The sequence below is a fragment of the Oncorhynchus nerka genome, linkage group LG25 (genome assembly GCF_034236695.1).
Source record: "Oncorhynchus nerka isolate Pitt River linkage group LG25, Oner_Uvic_2.0, whole genome shotgun sequence".
NCBI lineage: Eukaryota > Metazoa > Chordata > Actinopteri > Salmoniformes > Salmonidae > Oncorhynchus > Oncorhynchus nerka.
Genome location: NC_088420.1, coordinates 8,616,281 through 8,629,572, shown reverse-complemented (window position 1 = coordinate 8,629,572; position 13,292 = coordinate 8,616,281).

Sequence of the window (13,292 nt, the reverse complement as noted above, 5' to 3'; positions counted from 1 at the left end):
CCTCCACGTTGACTCTGTACCGGTACTCCCTGTATATAGCATCGCTACTGTTATTTTACTGCTGCTCTTTAATTATTTGTAACTTTTTTTATTTTCCATTTTTTTACTCATCTATTTTTTTTTTACTTAACATTTATTTTTCTTAAAACTGCATTGTTGGTTAAGGGCTTGTAAGTAAGTATAAAGGTAAATACCTGTTGTATTCAGCACACGTGACAAATAAAACATTTGATTTGATCACTTTCTTAGTCAAAAAGCAAGCCAGCCTCTTCCTCTCCCAATTACTTCTTTTAAGAACATTGATTTGCTCTATAAGATAGGGCAGCAGATAGGGCAGCAGATAGCCTAGCGGTTAGCGTTAGGGCAGCAGATAGCCTAGCGGTTAGCGTTGGGCCAGAAGATAGGGCAGCAGATAGCCTAGCGGTTAGCGTTGGGCCAGAAGATAGGGCAGCAGATAGCCTAGCGGTTAGCGTTGGGCCAGAAGATAGGGCAGCAGATAGCTTAGTGTTGGGCCAGTAACCAAAAGATTTTTTGAATCCCGAGCCGACTAGATAAAAATAATAATACATCTGTCGATCTGCCCTTGAGCAAGACATTTAACCCTAATTGTTCCAGGGTCACTGTTGATAATGGCTGATCCCTGGCCGTGACCCCACTCTCCGAGGGTGTCTCGGGGGAGTGGGATATACAAAAAACACATTTCTGTTTTACAACACACTGTACAGGTTACACACTTACAGGGTACACACTATGCATCTCATTTTTGCCCTATTAGTTTAGATGTTCAGTAAATTTGAATTATCTTGGTTGAGGCGGCAGGGTAGCCTAGTGGTTAGAGTGTTGGACTAGTAACCGGAAGGTTGCAAGTTCAAATCCCCGAGCTGACAAGGTACAAATCTGTAGTTCTGCCCCTGAACAGGCAGTTAACCCACTGTTCCTAGGCCGGCATTGAAAATAAGAATTTGTTCTTAACGGACTTGCCTAAAGGTAAAATATATATATTTTTTTAGCAAAATTGTAATGAGTAGGGATTTTTTGTTTCTTTTGGAAATTGATGTTGCACTGGATTTTGTGTTGCACCTTTTCATTCCGCATTCATCTTAACACAAAACCACATTGCATTAGGGGTAGGTCGTAAAATAGTAGTAATATTTGCTTATGCGAATCACTGTTTGCCAATGGTTATTGAGAATTATATGAAACGTTTTTATGTATTTTGTATCCAGTCTATAAATCTGTACTGAAATAAATTGTTATCTTTATTGCACGATAATATAACACGCATGCTGCTAAGGTCATTGGACAATCACAAAGCAACAGTTAAGGATGTTAGATGTCAGATTTACATATGATTGACCGATATCCCGGTCAGGAATGTAGTAACAAAACGATAATTAGATCGGTGCTTATATTTGTTCTAATTCACAAATGTACGAGTGTGTTTATGTGTGAATTGGAGGAAAATATTTTTTTTGCATATCTCGACTCCCCCTGAGACCTTCTCGGAGACCTGGGGTCAATGACTGTAAATGGAGGATTCATTCAATTACCGACGTGCACTTTCCTGGGAATAGTCTGCGGTCCATGAAGAGGTTAATTGTTTTAGAAAATGTTCTAAGGTGAGGATAATTGAGCTGCCGGTTGCTGCTTGTGTTATGGATTACTGCGTTTCTCCAAAAGAAAGAGAAGGAGAGGGGGAACGGGAGGGGAAAAAAGGCTCATATTGTGTCACGCCGCCGCAGGGATTGTCTGGCGGCCTCAGGAGAGCGAGCAAGTCCCGTGTTAACCCCGTGAGGAGACCCTGACCTTGCATGCTCCTCCCTGCTCCAGGTGCAAGCCCTCTCTCCGCCTGAGCTCACACACACTGGAGAACCTGGGGGAAAGCTGTGTGAACACACAGATCCTTTTCACATGTCTTCTTCTCTTTGTATCATTGTATGGGCTCGTGGTGAGGGTTCTAAACAGGAAGGTCATTGTTTTGGCTCGAGGTGAGGTTTCAAAACAGGAAGGTCTTAGTGTCATTGTATTAGCTCGGGTGAGGGTTCTAAACAAGAAGGTCTTAGTATCATAGTATTGGCTCGTGGTGAGGGTTCTAAACAGGAAGGTCTGTCATTGTATTGGCTCGGGGTGAGGGTGCTAAGCAGGAAGTTCATTGTATTGGCTTGGGGTGAGGGTTCTCAGAAGGAAGGTCATTGTTTTGGCTCGTGGTGGGGGTTCTAAACAGGAAGGTCTGTCATTGTATTGGCTCAGGTGGGGGTTCTAAACAGGAAGGTCTGTCATTGTATTGGCTCAGGTGAGGGTTCTAAACAGGAAGGTCTGTCATTGTATTGACTCGGGGTGAGGGTTCTAAACAGGAAGGTCTGTCATTGTATTGGCTCGGGGTGAGGGTTCTAAACAGGAAGGTCTGTCATTGTATTGGCTCGGGTGAGGGTTCTAAACAGGAAGGTCTGTCATTGTATTGGCTCGGGGTGAGGGTTCTCAGCAGGAAGGTCTTAGTGTCATTGTATTGCCTTGGGGTGAGGGTTCTAAACAGAAGGTCTTTGTGTCATTGTATTGGCTTGGGGTGAGGGTTCTCAGCAGGAAGGTCATTGTTTTGGCTCTGGGTGAGGGTTCTAAACAGGAAGGTCTGTCATTGTATTGGCTCAGGTGAGGGTTCTAAACAGGAAGGTCTTAGTGTCATTGTATTGGCTCGGGTGAGGGTTCTAAACAGGAAGGTCTTAGTGTCATTGTATGGGCTCATGGTGAGTGTTCTAAACAGGAAGGTCTGTCATTGTATTGGCTCGGGGTGAGGGTTCTAAGCAGGAAGGTCATTGTTTTGGCTCGTGGTGAGGGTTCTAAACAGGAAGGTCTGTCATTGTATTGGCTCGGGTTCTAAACAGGAAGGTCTGTCATTGTATTGCCTTGGGGTGAGGGTTCTAAACAGTGTCATTGCTCGGGTGAGGTTCTAAACAGGAAGGTCTTTGTGTCATTGTATTGGCTCGGGGTGAGGGTTCTAAGCAGGAAGGTCATAAGGGTTCTAAACAGGAAGGTCTTTGTGTCATTGTATTGGCTCGGGGTGAGGGTTCTAAACAAGGTCTTAGGTATTGGCTTTGGGTTCATCTTAGTGTATTGGCTCGGGTGAGGGTTCTAAACAGGAAGGTCATGTCATTGTTTTGGCTCGGGGTGAGGGTTCTAAACAGGAAGGTCTTTGTGTCATTGTATTGGCTCGGGGTGAGGGTTCTAAACAGGAAGGTCTTAGTGTCATTGTATTGGCTCGGGTGAGGGTTCTAAACAGGAAGGTCTTAGTGTCATTGTATTGGCTCGGGGTGGGGTTCTAAACAGGAAGGTCTGTGTATTGGCATTGTCATTGTATTGTCTCTGGGTGAGGGTTCTAAACAGGAAGGTCTTTGTGTCATTGTATTGGCTCGGGGTGAGGGTTCTAAGCAGGAAGGTCATTGTATTGGCTTGAGGTGAGGGTTCTAAACAGGAAGGTCTTAGTATCATAGTATTGGCTCGGGGTGAGGGTTCTAAACCGGAAGGTCTTAGTGTCATTGTATTGGCTCGGGGTGAGGGTTCTAAACTGGAAGGTCTTAGTGTCATTGTATTGTCTCGGGGTGAGGGTTCTAAACAGGAAGGTCTTAGTGTCATTGTATTGGCTCGGGATGAGAATTCTAAGCAGGAAGTTCATTGTATTGGCTCGGGGTGAGGGTTCTAAACAGGAAGGTCTGTCATTGTATTGGCTCGGGGTGAGGGTTCTAAACAGGAAGGTCTGTCATTGTATTGGCTCGGGTGAGGGTTCTAAACAGGAAGGTCTGTCATTGTATTGGCTCGGGTGAGGGTTCTAAACAGGAAGGTCTGTCATTGTATTGGCTCGGGGTGAGGGTTCTAAGCAGGAAGGTCATTGTTTTGGCTCGAGGTGAGGGTTCTAAACAGGAAGGTCTTTGTGTCATTGTATTGTCTCGGGGTGAGGGTTCTAAACGGAAGGTCTTTGTGTCATTGTATTGTCTCGGGGTGAGGGTTCTAAACAGGAAGGTCTGTCATTGTATTTCATTGTATTGTCTCGGGTGAGGGTTCTAAACAGGAAGGTCTTAGTGTCATTGTATTGGCTCGGGATGAGAATGAGGGTTCATTGTATTGGCTTGGGGTGAGGGTTCAGGAAGGTCACTGTATTGGCTCGGGGTGAGGGTTCTCAGCAGGAAGGTTTGTCATTGTATTGGCTCGGGATGAGAATTCTAAGCAGGAAGTTCATTGTATTGGCTCGGGATGAGGGTTCTCAGCAGGAAGGTTTGTCATTGTATTGGCTCAGGGTGAGGGTTCTAAACAGGAAGGTCTGTCATTGTATTGGCTCGGGGTCAGGGTTCTAAACAGGAAGGTCTTAGTATCATTGTATTGCCTCGGGGTGAGGGTTCTAAACAGGAAGGTCTTTGTGTCATTGTATTGGCTTGGGGTGAGGGTTCTAAGCAGGAAGGTCATTGTTTTGGCTGTCATTTAGTTGTATTGGCTCGGGGTGAGGGTTCTAAACAGGAAGTCTCATTGTATTGGCTCGGGGTGAGGGTGCTCAGGAAATTCAAGGTCGGGGTGTCATTGTATTGGCTCGGGGTGAGTGTTCTAAACAGGGTCTGTCATTGTATTGGCTCAGGGTGAGGGTGCTAAGCAGGAAGTTCATTGTATTGGCTTGGGGTGAGGGTTCTAAGCAGGAAGGTCACTGTATTGGCTCGGGGTGAGGGTTCTAAACAGGAAGGTCTGTCATTGTATTGGCTCGGGGTGAGGGTTCTAAACAGGAAGGTCTTAGTGTCATTGTATTGGCTCGGGATGAGGGTTCTAAACAGGAAGGTCTGTCATTGTATTGGCTCGGGGTGAGGGTTCTAAACAGGAAGGTCTGTCATTGTATTGGCTCGGGGTGAGGGTTCTAAACAGGAAGGTCTGTCATTGTATTGGCTCGGGGTGAGGGTTCTAAACAGGAAGGTCATTGTATTGGCTCGGGGTGAGGGTTCTAAACAGGAAGGTCTTTGTGTCATTGTATTGGCTCGGGTGAGGGTTCTAAACAGGAAGGTCTTAGTATCATTGTATTGTCTCTGGGTGAGGGTTCTAAACGGAAGGTCTTTGTGTCATTGTATTGGCTCGGGGTGAGGGTGCTAAGCAGGAAGTTCATTGTATTGGCTTGGGGTGAGGGTTCTAAGCAGGAAGGTCACTGTATTGGCTCGGGGTGAGGGTTCTAAACAGGAAGGTCTGTCATTGTATTGGCTCGGGTGAGGGTTCTAAACAGGAAGGTCTGTTCATTGTATTGGCTCGGGGTGAGGGTTCTAAACAGGAAGGTCATTGTATTGGCTCATTGTATTGGCTCGGGGTGAGGGTTCTAAACAGGAAGGTCTGTCATTGTATTGGCTCGGGGTGAGGGTTCTAAACAGGAAGGTCTGTCATTGTATTGGCTCGGGTGAGGGTTCTAAACAGGAAGGTCATTGTTTTGGCTCGAGGTGAGGGTTCTAAACAGGAAGGTCTTTGTGTCATTGTATTGGCTCGGGTGAGGGTTCTAAACAGGAAGGTCTTAGTATCATTGTATTGTCTCTGGGTGAGGGTTCTAAACGGAAGGTCTTTGTGTCATTGTATTGGCTTGGGGTGAGGGTTCTAAGGAAGGTCAGGAAGGCTCTGGGTTCTAAGCAGGAAGGTCATTGTTTTGGCTCGAGGTGAGGGTTCTAAACAGGAAGGTCTTAGTATCATTGTATTGGCTCGGGGTGAGGGTTCTAAACGGAAGGTCTTTGTGTCATTGTATTGGCTTGGGGTGAGGGTTCTAAGCAGGAAGGTCATTGTTTTGGCTCGTGGTGGGGGTTCTAAACAAGGTCTTAGTGTCATTGTATTGGCTCGGGGTGAGGGTTCTAAACAGGAAGGTCTGTCATTGTATTGGCTCGGGGTGAGGGTGCTAAGCAGGAAATTCATTGTATTGGCTCGGGGTGAGGGTTCTAAACAGGGTCTGTCATTGTATTGGCTCAGGGGTGAGGGTGCTAAGCAGGAAGTTCATTGTATTGGCTTGGGGTGAGGGTTCTAAGCAGGAAGGTCACTGTATTGGCTCGAGGTGAGGGTTCTAAACAGGAAGGTCTTAGTATCATTGTATTGTCTCGGGGTGAGGGTTCTAAACAGGAAGGTCTTAGTGTCATTGTATTGGCTCGGGATGAGAATTCTAAGCAGGAAGTTCATTGTATTGGCTCGGGGTGAGGGTTCTCAGCAGGAAGGTTTGTCATTGTATTGGCTCGGGGTGAGGGTTCTAAACAGGAAGGTCTGTCATTGTATTGGCTCGGGGTGAGGGTTCTAAGCAGGAAGGTCATTGTTTTGGCTCGAGGTGAGGGTTCTAAACAGGAAGGTCTTAGTATCATTGTATTGTCTCGGGTGAGGGTTCTAAACGGAAGGTCTTTGTGTCATTGTATTGGCTCGGGTGAGGGTTCTAAACAGGAAGGTCTTAGTGTCATTGTATTGTCTCGGGGTGAGGGTTCTAAACAGGAAGGTCTTTGTGTCATTGTTTGGCTCGGGTGAGGGTTCTAAGCAGGAAGGTCTTGTCATTGTATTGGCTTGGGGTGAGGGTTCTAAGCAGGAAGGTCACTGTATTGGCTCGGGGTGAGGGTTCTCAGCAGGAAGGTTTGTCATTGTTTTGGCTCGAGGTGAGGGTTCCAAACAGGAAGGTCATTGTATTGGCTCGGTGTGAGGGTTCCAAACAGGAAGGTCATTGTATTGGCTCGGTGTGAGGGTTCTAAGCAGGAAGGTCATTGTTTTGGCTCGAGGTGAGGGTTCTAAACAGGAAGGTCTTAGTGTCATTGTATTGGCTCGGGGTGAGGGTTCTAAACAGGAAGGTCATTGTATTGGCTCGGGGTGAGGGTTCTAAGCAGGAAGGTCATTGTTTTGGCTCGAGGTGAGGGTTCTAAACAGGAAGGTCTTAGTATCATTGTATTGTCTCGGGGTGAGGGTTCTAAACGGAAGGTCTTTGTGTCATTGTATTGGCTCGGGTGAGGGTTCTAAACAGGAAGGTCTTAGTATCATTGTATTGTCTCTGGGTGAGGGTTCTAAACAGGAAGGTCTTTGTGTCATTGTATTGGCTCGGGTGAGGGTTCTAAACAGGAAGGTCTTAGTATCATTGTATTGGCTCGGGGTGAGGGTTCTAAGCAGGAAGGTCATTGTTTTGGCTCGAGGTGAGGGTTCTAAACAGGAAGGTCTTAGTGTCATTGTATTGGCTCTGTGTGAGGGTTCCAAACAGGAAGGTCATTGTATTGGCTCGGTGTGAGGGTTCCAAACAGGAAGGTCATTGTATTGGCTCATTCTAAACAGGAAGGTCATTGGCTCGGAAGGTGAGGGGTTCTAAACAGGAAGGTGTCATTGTATTGGCTCTGTGTGAGGGTTCTAAACAGGAAGGTCATGTATTGGCTCGGTGTGAGGGTTCTAAACAGGAAGGTCTTAAGTCATTGTATTGGCTCGGTGTGAGGGTTCTAAACAGGAAGGTCATTGTATTGGCTCGGTGTGAAACAAGGGTTCTAAAACTGGAAGGTCAGTTCATTGTTTTGGCTCGGGTGAGGGTTCTAAACAGGAAGGTCTTAGTGTCATTGTATTGGCTCGGGTGAGGGTTCTAAACAGGAAGGTCTTTGTGTCATTGTATTGGCTCGGGTGAGGGTTCTAAACAGGAAGGTCATTGTATTGGCTAAACAGGAAGGTGATTGTATTGGCTTCTAAGCAGGAAGGTCATTGTTTTGGCTCGAGGTGAGGGTTCTAAACAGGAAGGTCTTGTATTGTAGGGTTCTAATTGTATTGTATTGGCTCGGGGTGAGGGTTCTAAACAGGAAGGTCTTTGTGTCATTGTATTGGGCTCGGGTGAGGGTTCTAAACAGGAAGTTCATTGTATTGGCTTGGGGTGAGGGTTCTAAACAGGAAGGTCATTGTATTGGCTCGGGGTGAGGGTTCTAAGCAGGAAGTTCATTGTATTGGCTCGGGGGTTAGAGGGTTCTAAACAGGAAGGTCATTGTCTTAGTTCTATCATTGTATTGGCTCGGGGTGAGGGTTCCAAACAGGAAGGTCATTCTTTGGCTCGAGGTGAAAACAGGAAGGTCTGTCATTGTTTTGGCTCGAGGTGAGGGTTCCAAACAGGAAGATCTCATGGGCTCGGTGTGAAAACAGGAAGGTCATTGTATTGGCTCGGTGTGAGTGTTCTAAGGAAGGTCATTGTTTTGGCTCGAGGTGAGGGTTCTAAACAGGAAGGTCTTAGTGTCATTGTATTGGCTCTGTGTGAGGGTTCCAAACAGGAAGGTCATTGTATTGGCTTGGTGTGAGGGTTCTAAGCAGGAAGGTCATTGTTTTGGCTCGAGGTGAGGGTTCTAAACAGGAAGGTCTTAGTATCATAGTATTGGCTCGGGTGAGGGTTCTAAGCAGGAAGGTCTGTCATTGTATTGGCTCGGTGTGAGGGTTCCAAACAGGAAGGTCTGTCATTGTATTGGCTCGGTGTGAGGGTTCCAAACAGGAAGGTCATTGTATTGGCTCGGGGTGAGGGTTCTAAGCAGGAAGGTCATTGTTTTGGCTCGAGGTGAGGGTTCTAAACAGGAAGGTCTTAGTGTCATTGTATTGGCTCTGTGTGAGGGTTCCAAACAGGAAGGTCATTGTATTGGCTCTGTGTGAGGGTTCCAAACAGGAAGGTCATTGTATTGGCTCTGTGTGAGGGTTCCAAACAGGAAGGTCATTGTTTTTGCTCGAGGTGAGGGTTCTAAACAGGAAGGTCTTAGTATCATAGTATTGGCTCGAGGTGAGGGTTCTAAACAGGAAGTTCTTAGTGTCATTGTATTGGCTCGTGGTGGGGGTTCTAAACAAGGTCTTAGTGTCATTGTATTGGCTCGGGGTGAGGGTTCTAAGCAGGAAGGTCATTGTTTTGGCTCGAGGTGAGGGTTCTAAACAGGAAGGTCTGTCATTGTATTGGCTCGGGGTGAGGGTTCCAAACAGGAAGGTCATTGTATTGGCTCGGTGTGAGGTTTCCAAACAGGAAGGTCATTGTATTGGCTCGGTGTGAGGGTTCCAATCAGGAAGGTCATTGTATTGGCTCGGTGTGAGGGTTCTAAGCAGGAAGGTCATTGTTTTGGCTCGAGGTGAGGGTTCTAAACAGGAAGGTCTTAGTGTCATTGTATTGGCTCGGTGTGAGGGTTCCAAACAGGAAGGTCATTGTATTGGCTTGGGGAGCGAGGGTATTAACAGCAGTGAGGCTATATGCAGTAGCGAGGGTATTAACAGCAGTGAGGCTACATGCAGTAGCGAGGGTATTAACAGCAGTGAGGCTACATGCAGTAGCGAGGGTATTAACAGCAGTGAGGCTACATGCAGTAGCGAGGGTATTAACAGCAGTGAGGCTATATGCAGTAGCGAGGGTATTAACAGCAGTGAGGTATTATGCAGTAGCGAGGGTATTAACAGCAGTGAGGCATTATGCAGTAGCGAGGGTATTAACAGCAGTGAGGTATTATGCAGTAGCGAGGGTATTAACAGCAGTGAGGCTACATACAGTCACCGGTTAGTAAGGTTGATTGAGGTGGTATGTAGATATTGTTAAAGTGACTATGCATATATGATAAACAGAGAGTAGCAGTAGTGTAGCGACATGAAACCGCAACAATGACGACTGGGGAAGAAACCAAAGGGAGGGACATATATAAAGGGCCGGTAATCAAGGAGGTGATGGAGTCCAGGTCAGTGTCATTATGCGCGTAACGCTGGTAACAGGTGTGCTCCATAACGAGCAGCCTGGTGACCTAGAGGCCGGAGAGGGAGCACACGTGACAGTAGTTAACGTTTCCTGATGCTATTAAGGTGCTTTCTTTAAAATAAAAACATTCTCTGATGGACTGAACCATCTAGAGTACATGGCCCAGTGGTTAAGTGCTGTTAGGTTAATGAACTAAATTACATCTGTTCTCCTGCCATCTGGATGGAGCGGCTAGACCGATGCTCCGCCCTATTTCATATAGATTTGGGAGTTGACAAGGAGGAATGTATAATTTCTACACAGACTGATCTCCATGAGAAATCAATCAGACTTTTGGCCTCATTAAGGGGAAGTTTTTGATAAATTAACTTTATAAACCAACCGTCTTGCGGTTGTCCGTCTATTGCGGTCACACAAATGTGCAGAGATTTTGCACCATTGTTGCTGGGATTGAACTGGCCAGTCGACGGTATGTGCCATTAATCTTGGTGAAGGCAGCACTTACAGCAAAACCTTTCCAAAAGGAGGAGGGGTCTGCCTTTCCAAAAGGAGGAGGGGTCTGCCTTTCCAAAAGGAGGAGGGGTCTGCCTTTCCAAAAGGAGGAGGGGTCTGCCTTTCCAAAAGGAGGAGGGGTCTGCCTTTCCAAAAGGAGGAGGGGTCTGCCTTTCCAAAAGGAGGAGGGGTCTGCTTATCCTTGAGCTATCTGAAACGGAGCCGGTCAATGACATTTACCACAGAGAGAGAAAAGGGATAAGCGTTCAGTCTGTCCTCCCTCATCTTGGAGCTCATGTTACACACGGATAATTCCCGCCATACCCAGTGTGTGGAAAAAGATGAGGTGAAGCCTGGCGGTGGTCAGTAAGGGGAGCGTGGAGCAGAGGGCTGTTGGCAGGGCCAGTATTACTCCTCTTCTGCTGAAATCCGATTACGCAGCCGAGGCCTTGGGGCAGCACTATCTGACAGATATCCTTCCGACCGGCACTGAGTATTAGAAGATTGGATCTTGGAGACTGGCAAACCAAATGCTGATAGGCCTACAGAATAAAGCCCCACTGTGTGCATCCCGTCTCTGGTTAGTTATCCCTTCTCCCGTCTCTGGTTAGTTATCCCTTCTCCAGTCTCTGGTTAGTTATCCCTTCTCCAGTCTCTGGTTAGTTATCCCTTCTCCAGTCTCTGGTTAGTTATCCCTTCTCCAGTCTCTGGTTAGTTATCCCTTCTCCAGTCTCTGGTTAGTTATCCCTTCTCCAGTCTCTGGTTAGTTATCCCTTCTCCAGTCTCTGGTTAGTTATCCCTTCTCCAGTCTCTGGTTAGTTATCCCTTCTCCAGTCTCTGGTTAGATTATCCCTTCTCCAGTCTCTGGTTAGTTATCCCTTCTCCAGTCTCTGGTTAGTTATCCCTTCTCCAGTCTCTGGTTAGTTTTCCCTTCTCCCGTCTCTGGTTAGTTATCCCTTCTCCCGTCTCTGGTTAGTTATCCCTTCTCCAGTCTCTGGTTAGATTATCCCTTCTCCAGTCTCTGGTTAGATTTTCCCTTCTCCCGTCTCTCCCTCCAGTCTCTGGTTAGAGTTCTGGTCCCTTCTCCAGTCTCTGGTTAGATTATCCCTTCTCCAGTCTCTGGTTAGATTATCCCTTCTCCAGTCTCTGGTTAGTTATCCCTTCTCCAGTCTCTGGTTAGTTTTCCCTTCTCCAGTCTCTGGTTAGTTATCCCTTCTCCAGTCTCTGGTTAGATTTTCCCTTCTCCAGTCTCTGGTTAGATTTTCCCTTCTCCAGTCTCTGGTTAGATTTTCCCTTCTCCCGTCTCTGGTTAGATTTTCCCTTCTCCCGTCTCTGGTTAGATTTTCCCTTCTCCAGTCTCTGGTTAGGTTTTCCCTTCTCCAGTCTCTGGTTAGTTTTCCCTTCTCCCGTCTCTGGTTAGATTTTTTCCCTTCTCCCCCGTCTCTGGTTAGATTTTCCCTTCTCCAGTCTCTGGTTAGATTTTCCCTTCTCCCGTCTCTGGTTAGATTTTCCCTTCTCCCGTCTCTGGTTAGATTTTCCCTTCTCCCGTCTCTGGTTAGATTTTCCCTTCTCCCGTCTCTGGTTAGATTTTCCCTTCTCCCGTCTCTGGTTAGATTTTCCCTCCCGTCTCCAGTTTTCCTGGGTTAGATTTTCCCTTCTCCCGTCTCTGGTTAGATTTTCCCTTCTCCCGTCTCTGGTTAGATTTTCCCTCCCTTGGTTAGATTTTCTCTCCGTCTCTGGTTAGATTTTCCCTCCCGTCTCTGGTTAGATTTTCCCTTCTCCGTCTCTGGTTAGATTTTCCCTTCTCCCTGTCTCTGGTTAGATTTTCCCTTCTCCCGTCTCTGGTTAGATTTTCCCTTCTCCCGTCTCTGGTTAGATTTTCCCTTCTCCCGTCTCTGGTTAGATTTTCCCTTCTCCCGTCTCTGGTTAGATTTTCCCTTCTCCCGTCTCTGGTTAGATTTTCCCTTCTCCCGTCTCTGGTTAGATTTTCCCTTCTCCCGTCTCTGGTTAGATTTTCCCTTCTCCCGTCTCTGGTTAGATTTTCCCTTCTCCCGTCTCTGGTTAGATTTTCCCTTCTCCCGTCTCTGGTTAGATTTTCCCTTCTCCCGTCTCTGGTTAGATTTTCCCTTCTCCCGTCTCTGGTTAGATTTTCCCTTCTCCCGTCTGTGGTTAGATAGTTTGGGATTTGACAAGGTGTCAGAGTCTTCGAGTGTTTGTCTCAGATTAGCACCCTGCGGGGAGAGTGGGGGGAATGGAACAATGCCGCTAGGATCCGAGATGAAAGAAAATTATTTGCACAATTTCCTATGAGACCGGTATTTGTCCTGTCGGGTTGTTCTATCAAAGCTGAACAGCCACTGAGGAACATGATTTAAATGGTGGGGAAGCGACAAAGCCGGTTAGTCATTTTTTAGCTGAACGCTTTCCAGGTAAATGATGAACATGGCCACTCGACTTCCTCTCTCTTTTCAAACGACTGTAAATTCTACAGACGTCGCCAATCTGTCAGCTAAAGCTTATTTTCTTCAAATGGAGCATGTATTGCCTTTAAGTGATAAAGATGAAACCATTACTGTAGTTGACTGTTGTTCAAATTCAAGCTTGAAAGATGGAATTGACTTGATCTCCTGCAGCAAAAAGAGACATGATTTCGTCACATTAATGTAGTGCTGAGTGATACCTAAACTGGAACCATGTTCAACTTCTCCCTGCCTTGTTCTAAGAAACATAGCAGGGTTTTTGAAAGAAAACACTACCACACACAGAAGAAAGGAAAGAAGGAATGTGGGAGAGGCGTGGAATGGTGAGGACAAGAGAAGAGTCCGGAAGAGAGGTGAGCTCCACACTTGCTGTTGTCCATCCCAAAAATGTGAAATACATTCTACAGTCGTGGCCAAAAGTTAAGAAAGTCTGCTACCTCAGTTTGTATGATGGCAATTTGCATATACTCCAGAATGTTATGAAGAGTGATCAGATGAATTGCAATTAATTGCAAAGTCCCTCTTTGCCATGCAAATGAACTGAATCACACAAAAAACATTTCCACTGCATTTCAGCCCTGCCACAAAAGGACCAGCTGACATCATGTCAGTGATTCTCTCGT